Source organism: Orcinus orca, chromosome 18 (genome assembly GCF_937001465.1).
Source record: "Orcinus orca chromosome 18, mOrcOrc1.1, whole genome shotgun sequence".
Taxonomy (NCBI): domain Eukaryota; kingdom Metazoa; phylum Chordata; class Mammalia; order Artiodactyla; family Delphinidae; genus Orcinus; species Orcinus orca.
Window position 1 is genome coordinate 24,591,863 of NC_064576.1, and position 8,386 is coordinate 24,600,248.

Genomic DNA, 8,386 nt, shown 5'->3' on the forward strand with positions numbered 1-8,386 from the left:
CAATCTTCTGAGCCTCTGATTTCCATATTTATTTTTATCTTGTTTTATTCTATGTTTCTTTCCAAACTACTTCAAATAGATTTATCTTCTACTTGGGGCTAAATATTAAAATATAGTGTTACATGTTTGAAGCTTTAATAAAAGTATCAATTTAAAAAATACTTATTTTGCAGTTAAAATAACTTACTTTTACAAAGACCTGAGCACATTAAAGCAACATTTACATTATTATAATGTTATTACATTATTTCTTCATAATCTTCAAAATACATAGAGTAATAACCTAAATGTGCATGGTGTATATTAGAGAATGTCTACCTAAAATCAATAAAACATCTGGGTTATAATTACTTCTTGATACATATTAGTGTCCATTGTTGTTATTATTTGTCAAATAATAATAGGAAGAAAACTAAAAATGTGAGTTTAAGAATGTGAAATTTAAATTCAAAGGAGAAAATAAAAGAAAAAAATGAAGTTTAGAAGATACACTTTAAAAATAAACTACAGGGCTTCCCTGGTGGCGCAGTGGTTGAGAGTCCGCCTGCTGATGCAGGGGACACGGGTTCTTGCCCCAGTCTGGGAAGATCCCACATGCCGCGGAGTAGCTAGGCCCGTGAGCCATGGCCGCTGAGCCTGCGCGTCGGGAGCCTGTGCTCCGCAACGGGAGAAGCCACAACAGTGAGAGGCCCGCATACCACAAAAAAAATAAAAATAAAAAATAAATAAATAAATTACATCGTAAACACCAAAGCCACATTTTTAACTAAAGAATTAATGTTAATTATGTAAATTATAAAGACTATATAATGGCTTAAATAAAATAAACAGAATAATTATGGCTAGGGAAAATATTGTGATAAGGTTTTTCTTGATTGTAAAAAAGATTTTAGAAAATTTGTCTTTGAACTTGAATTTTAATCTGTATCTTAAGAGCATACTCAGAGATACCATACAGGAAAATGATATTCTGGAAATGCAAAAAAATAGAAAAAGAAACATGAGATAAGCCCCACACTTACCCCATCTCTCTACTTAGGGACAGTTTCCCAAATTTGACTCAGGGAGGTGAAGCCTAAAGAGAGCATGGTGGTACTGCTGGGCAGAGAAGGCAGAGAGCAGATTTCAAGGACAGTATTACTGGTGGAACTTGTAGGACAGTGCATCAGAAGGAGGGAGCTGTGTGTGGTGGGATTCCTGAAGGATCATTGGCCAAGGGCTGCTGTCTTTATGCTCAGGGAGAAACTTCACAAAGCCAAACAGGACATATCTTCTACAGAATACAGTGGCCACATAGGGCCGGAGACTTTGGCATTCTGATTCATCTGAGAGGAAACACCTCAATAATACTGAAGTATTCTTTTGAGACTACAGGCAGATCACACCTTAAAACCATGGACCACATCACATGGTAAAATCTTCTCTAAACCCTCCTAAACAAAGACTAAATTTAAATTCCAAAATTGTCCAGAAAAGCTGCTGTACAGTTCCTGCTTGTTAGGGAAAAACAAACAAACAAAAAACAAAAACACTTTAAAGAAAGAAAACATAATTCAAATCCAGGTATTAGAAATAGAGAAGAGTTTTAAGGAACTATTATAAATATATTTAAGGACATAGTAGAACAGATGGTCTTAAGAAGTGAAGATGAGGACTCACAGGAGAAAAATCAAAGTGGTAAAAGAGCCAAATGGAAAATCTGTAAGTGAAAAATACAATTTTTTTTTTTTTTTTGCGGTACGCAGGCCCACAGGCTCTGGACGCGCAGGCCCAGCGGCCACGGCTCACGGGCCCAGCCGCTCCGCAGCACGCAGGATCCTCCCGGACCGGGGCACGAACCCGCGCGCCCTGCATCAGCAGGTAGACTCTCAACCACTGCGCCACCAGGGAAGCCCAAAAATACAATATTTTAAATGAAAATTTTATTGGATGTGTCTAGAAGATTAGTCACTGAAGAAGAAAAGATCAGTGAACATGAAGAATTTAGCAACAGAAATTATCCATACAGAGAGAAAAACAAGATTTGAAATAAAAAATGGTAGTTTTAGTGAGTTATGAGACAATATCAGGGATTATAAGAAAGTCTCTAGTACGATAGTAGTTATGTATCTGGGATCATAGAAAGAAGGGAGAGAATAGGGTTTAAAAATTGAAGAAGCAGGGCTTCCCTGGTGGTGCAGTGGTTGAGGGTCCGCCTGCCGGTGCAGGGGACACGGGTTCGTGCCCTGGTCCGGGAAAGATCCCACATGCCGCGGAGTGGCTGGGCCCTTGAGCCATGGCCGCTGAGCCTGTGCATCCAGAGCCTGTGCTCTGCAATGGGAGAGGCCACAGCAGTGAGAGGCCCGCGTACCGCAAAAAAAAAAGAAAGAAAAAAAATTGAAGAAGCAGTGTTTTCAAATTTTCCAAATGTGTTGAAAATGAAAATGTAATTATGCAACCTTTAGACTAAACGCTAAACTATATAAAGATAATTATAGCAAAAAAAAATGGAAGAAGCAAGTTGAGTATTAAAAAATAGGTTAACTTTTTCCACCAACACAGAAGTAGAATTGCTGCATCATACAGTAGTTCTATTTTTAATTTTTTTGAGGAACTTTCAAAGTTTTCCATAGTGGATGTTCCAGTTTACATTCCTACCAACAGTGTACAAGAGTTTCCTTTCTCCACCAGCACTTGTTGTCTCTTGTCTTTTTGATAATAGGTGTGAAGTGGTATGTCACTGTGGTTTTGATTTGTATTTCCCTCATAATTAGTAATGTTGAGCACCTTTTCATGTACTTGGTGGCCATTCATATGTCTTCTTTGGAAAAATGTCTATTCAAGGGCTTCGTCCATTTGGTTTTTTGCTGTTGAATTTAGGAGTTTCTTATGTATTTTGAATATTAACCTCTTATCAGATATATGGCTTGATTTTTTTTTCTCCCATTCTGTAGGTTGCCTTTTCATTCTGTTGATTATTTCCTTTGCTGTGCAGAAGGTTTTTAGTTTGATATAGTCCCACTTTTGTATTTTTGCTTTTCTTGCATATGCTTTTGCTTTCATGTCCAAGAAATCATTGACAAGAGCTAATATCAAGAGCTTTTCCCCTATGTTTTCTTCTAGGAATTCTATAGTTTCAGGACTTGCATTTACATATCCTTTTTCTGAGTTGATTTTTGTGTATGATGTAAGATAAGTGTCCAATTTCATTCTTTTGCAAGGGAACCTTCAGCTTTCTCAGCACTGTTTGTTGAAAGACTATCATTTCTCCATTGTGTATTCTTGGCACCCTTGTTGAAGTTCAGTTGACTGTATATGTGTGGGTTTGTTTCTGGGATCCTTATTCTGTTCCATTGGTCTATCTGTCTTTATTGGTGTGCCATACTGTTTTGATTACTATATCTTTGGAATATATTTTGAAATCAGACAGTGTGATGCCTGCAGCTTTGTTCTTCCTTCTTGAGATTACTTTGGCTATTTGAGGTCTTTTGTTGTTCTATATGAATTTTAGGATTTTTTTTCTATTTCTGTAGAAAGTGCCATAAGGATTTTTATAGCAATAACACATATTCCCCCCTGCTCAACACATCTTAAAAATTAAGTTAAGCCAAAAAGAAAAATAGAGAAAATTGGAGAGTTTTTTTTAAAGCATATAAAACAATTTGAAAACAAATAGAAAAATGGTGGATGTAAACACAAACATACCAATAATTACATAAAATATAAGTGAACTTCATGATCCAATAAAAGGAAGTAATTATCGTGTACTAGATAAAAAAGAGAATATAACTATATGCTATCTACAAGAAACACAGTGTGTGTGTGTGTGTGTATACACATACACATATATATACATATATATGTGTATGTGTATGTATATATATATATATTCACAGATAGGTTAAAAGTAAAAGAGTAGAAAACTGTACCTTAAAATTTTAATCAAAAGAAAACCTTCATGGCTCTTTTTAATTAAAAAACAAAAAGATTTTACCACAAGATAGAGCGATATTTCATAATGGTAAATGGGCCAGTTGAACAGGAAGAGACAACAATAATAAATGCATATGTGCCCCGTAAGAGAGCCTCAATATACATAAAGCAAACTCAGGCAGAACTAAAGAGAGAAAGATACAAATCCACAATCATTGTTAAGGATTTTATCATTTATCTCTGGGAAATTGAAATAAAACCTATAGGCAAAAAACCAGAAAGGATATGATCTGAATAACTCTACCCATTGCTATGACTTAATTTGCATGTACAGACCACTACACCTAAAACTGCTATTATAAAGTTTGTATTTAAATTGAACATGAACTAATTACCAAGATAGTTCATATGTTGGACCACAATATAAATATCAATGCAATTGAAAATATTGAAATTTACAGAGTACTTTGTCTTACTACAATAAAATTAAATCAGAAATCACCAATGTAAAATGTTTATATGTACAATAAATGTACAATCAATATATATGTAATTTCTTTCCCTTTGAAACTGCATTCCAGAATCCAGAAATCTGGAATGTTTTACTCTTTGGTAAATACATATACATATATATATATATTTTATATATATATATATTATATATAATATATATATATCCTTTCTACTTATTAAAGACGACATACGTCAGGTAGAAAGAAGAAGCCTATTTTTGATATAATAAAATATGGGTTTTTCTACACGTTTTTGATTTTTCAAAATTATTATATAGAGTTCAAGCATTAAATAGGCTTAAATACTTAAGATGTTGGTTTTCAGAGAGTGAACTCTGGACCAGTAGGAGCACATCACCTGGGGACTCATTAGAAATGCAAATTCTTGGTACACATACTAAAAATATTGAATCAGAGACTCAGGAATTGGGACCTAGCAAATTGTGTTTTGTCAAGCTCTCCAAATGATTGTTTTACACACGTAAGTTTAAGAACCTTGGCTTTAAGGCATTTTAGTTTTTCCCTGTCAGAGATGCATACTCAATGTTGTCATGAATGGTAAAAGGTGATATTGATGCATTACTCTTTTCTGAACAATTCTTAAAAATGCAGATGAATGAAAAGACAGATTTATGGAAGTATACTTATCTCCAAATTCATCAAGTTGTATACATTAAACATATACAGTTTATTGTATGTCAATCACATCTCAATAAAGTAGTTAAAAAAAAAAAAGCCAACCAACAAACAAACCAGAATAATTACTATTGAAACAGTCTCACCACATTTCCAGCTTGGCAGTCTCCAGTAACTGAAGTGCAATAGCCATTAACTTCTCAGAAAAATCCTCCCCAAAATTGTGTTGTTTGGAAATCAAAAATATAACTTGAAAAATACTTCAAGTCTGTGTCTTCATGGAACTATTTGATCATTTGTTTAAAATTTAAAAAGCAAATAATTCAGCTGAAATATTAATTTCTCAAATGGTGCCTTTGATTGTTGTTTGAACTTTTTTGAACATTTGATTCAACTGACTCGTTAATCCAAACCAGTTGTATAGAAGTATTTTGGGATAACATAGCCACTATAATATAAAGAATGCCAACATTTTCAAATGCCCTCATTAAAATTCTAAGTTCATTCAGTTATTTTTTTCTTTTGGTCTCATGAATTTATGAAGTTTAATTCAAACTCTGAATTTCTAAAGTCCAAACATCCATACTAATTAAAATTCAGTCACAACAGACAAGCTTAATTGGGACCAAAAAGCTCCAGAGAAAATTACAGTAGATTATTTCAAGTCTGAGTATTTCAAGGACTTCTTTGTTATTCCAGGATTCAGTTATTAAGATTTCTCTTGTCCTTTCACGATTTCCTCACAATGAATTTTACTTTCTAGGCAGTTTCATAAATGAGAAACTGTAATACCACTTATAGTTCTGAGAATAACTTAGTAATGATGAGCAAAATGCTTTGATTTATTTTGTGTTTTGTAGATGATAAGATGGAAATAAAAGAAAACAGTATGTTACTTATAAACATAGAGGCAGGATCATCTTACATGTATAGGAATATTAGAGGCAAAAAGGTTTTTGACGGTTTCATTCTGTCAGCACAAACACTCATTTAAGCATTTTTTACAATATTCAGAATTAACTAAATTGTAAATTGGCAATCAGGAAAGACAAAAATCAAAATGATAGATTTTAAATAATGTTTGTAAGTAGCTAATTTTGCTTCAAGTTAGGTGTATGAATATCTGAACCCTATAAAATAATGATACATATTTATATGTCAGTGTCTTAGGATAGGTAGGCCGTAATAATAAATACCCCAAAATGTCAAGGCCCAAGCACAATGGAAGTTTATTCCTCACTCATACAATCTGATGTAGCTGTCTTCATTGCTCCTTCACACAGTGAGTCAGAAGTCCACGTCCTTTAAATCATTTGTCTCTCTCATCCTCAAGGGGCTTGTTATTGCAAGAATCCAGCTGGAATAAAAAGAGAGACAGTCTGGAGAGGAAAACACTTGCTAAGCTTCGTCTGGAAATAGAACCCATCACTTATCTCATGCAACACTGTCTACAAGGTAGTCATATGGTTCTATCTAAATACAAGGGAGGTTGGGAAATGTAGAATTGCTGTAGGCTGAAGAAGAGAAAATGAATTTTGGGTGAACTGGTAACAGCTTTTGTTGCACTCAGTTACAAGTAATTTAGTATAAATTTAATGCTTCTCATAAAGCTTAACTCATAGAAGCAAACTGAAATGAGACTGTCATTGTTTAAATTTTACCCACAGCAGAACTTGCTGGATGGTCTAAGTGATGATAAATAGAGGATAAACTAAAATTTTACAAAATTCATCAAAATCATAAACCTGAAACATAGAATTGTCTGTGTGTTTGTGTATATGCTCATATGTGATGTCTACAATACTTAGCTATGGTAGATAAGGAAAAATTCTGGTTTTGTGTGTTTATGTGAATATAACTCAGATATTATCTTCAATAAGATGTGGTTATCTGCTTCCATTTCTTCACTTATCACTCGAGAATAGTAACAGTGTATTTGAAAAAGCATGAGATTCAAACATTCCAAATATGAAATCTTGGTTAAGCTGTTTGCTAAATTTATGGCTTACTAATTGTGTGACTTTGGGCAAGTTTGTTAATCCCTTTCAGATTTAGTCTCCACATTTTTAAAAGTGCAAACTTTCTACTTTGAAGATTTTGAGGATCACATGAGATAATGCATGACAACTATCTGACTCAGAAAAGACAAGCTATAAATAGTAACTGCTATTTTTATGCCTCTTCTATCTCCAGTCCTGATCTCTCTCTTGAAGTTCTGGCCCATTTTTCCAACAGATTACTAAATATTTCTCTTCTTTATTTCCCTACTTTATTTTCCCACAGACTAAAAGCATTGCTCCCTACTAATTGTCACCCAGATAAGTAGATTCTACCACTGAAATATATCTAGAATGTACCTCCACCTCCATCATAATTTCACTACTAGAGACTCATTATATCTCATGTATAATGTCTGAGTAGCAAAATAGACAGTGTCTGTCCTCATTCTGCTGTTCCAATGTGCTTTCCCTAAAAAAAAAAATTATATATATATATTTTTTTTTTCTAAGCTTTCCAAGGCACCTTGCAGCTTAAGTGAATTCTAAATCCTTTACCATGATTTTCAAGACTCTAACAGAAATTCACCCTATCAGAAGTTTTTCAACTTCACTTTTTGTCATTCCTTTTGCCTGACCCATGCATATTACCTTAAACGATAGCTACACATTTGCTGCCAACAGCTATTGTTATCATTAGTCTATGCATCTGTTCATCCTGGAACATCTGCTTAAAATATATTTCCGTACTTTTTCTGTTTTGCCATGTTGTCTACTCTAAGGCTCCTTTAAGACTCAGTTGAAATTTAAATTCAGCAACTTAATTTCCCAGGACACCTCATGCCTTGCCAGAAAAGGCCAAAATTAGCCCCAAATTGAGGATAAATTTCAAGTTAGGGACACAGTATTTGTTTTTCTCTCTTCCAGCTATTAAAAGATCCATTGCTGTAAAAGATCATTTTGCTGGAAAAGATCATTTTCCATTGCTGTAAAAGATCATTTTGCTGGAAATTATGCTTTGCTGTAAAAGATCATTTTGCTGGAAATTATGCTTTGGCTTAGGATGTAGGCATATCTCTGAAGCTGCTAAATGAGAGAAACTCTCAGGTTGGAGTCCATATTTAGAATTATGAATCAACCAGGTTTGGGGTTTTGGTTATTATACTATTAAACTTTTAGCATCAAATAGACCTGGGAATGGGTCAGTCGTGGATTTGAAGAGAGTAAGATGATTGCAGTAATACAGCTAATGGTGGAAATTTCTGGGTGTCCTGTATTGCAGAGACACTTTAAAAATCCACACAAATAACAAAAAAAGATGGAGAGGAT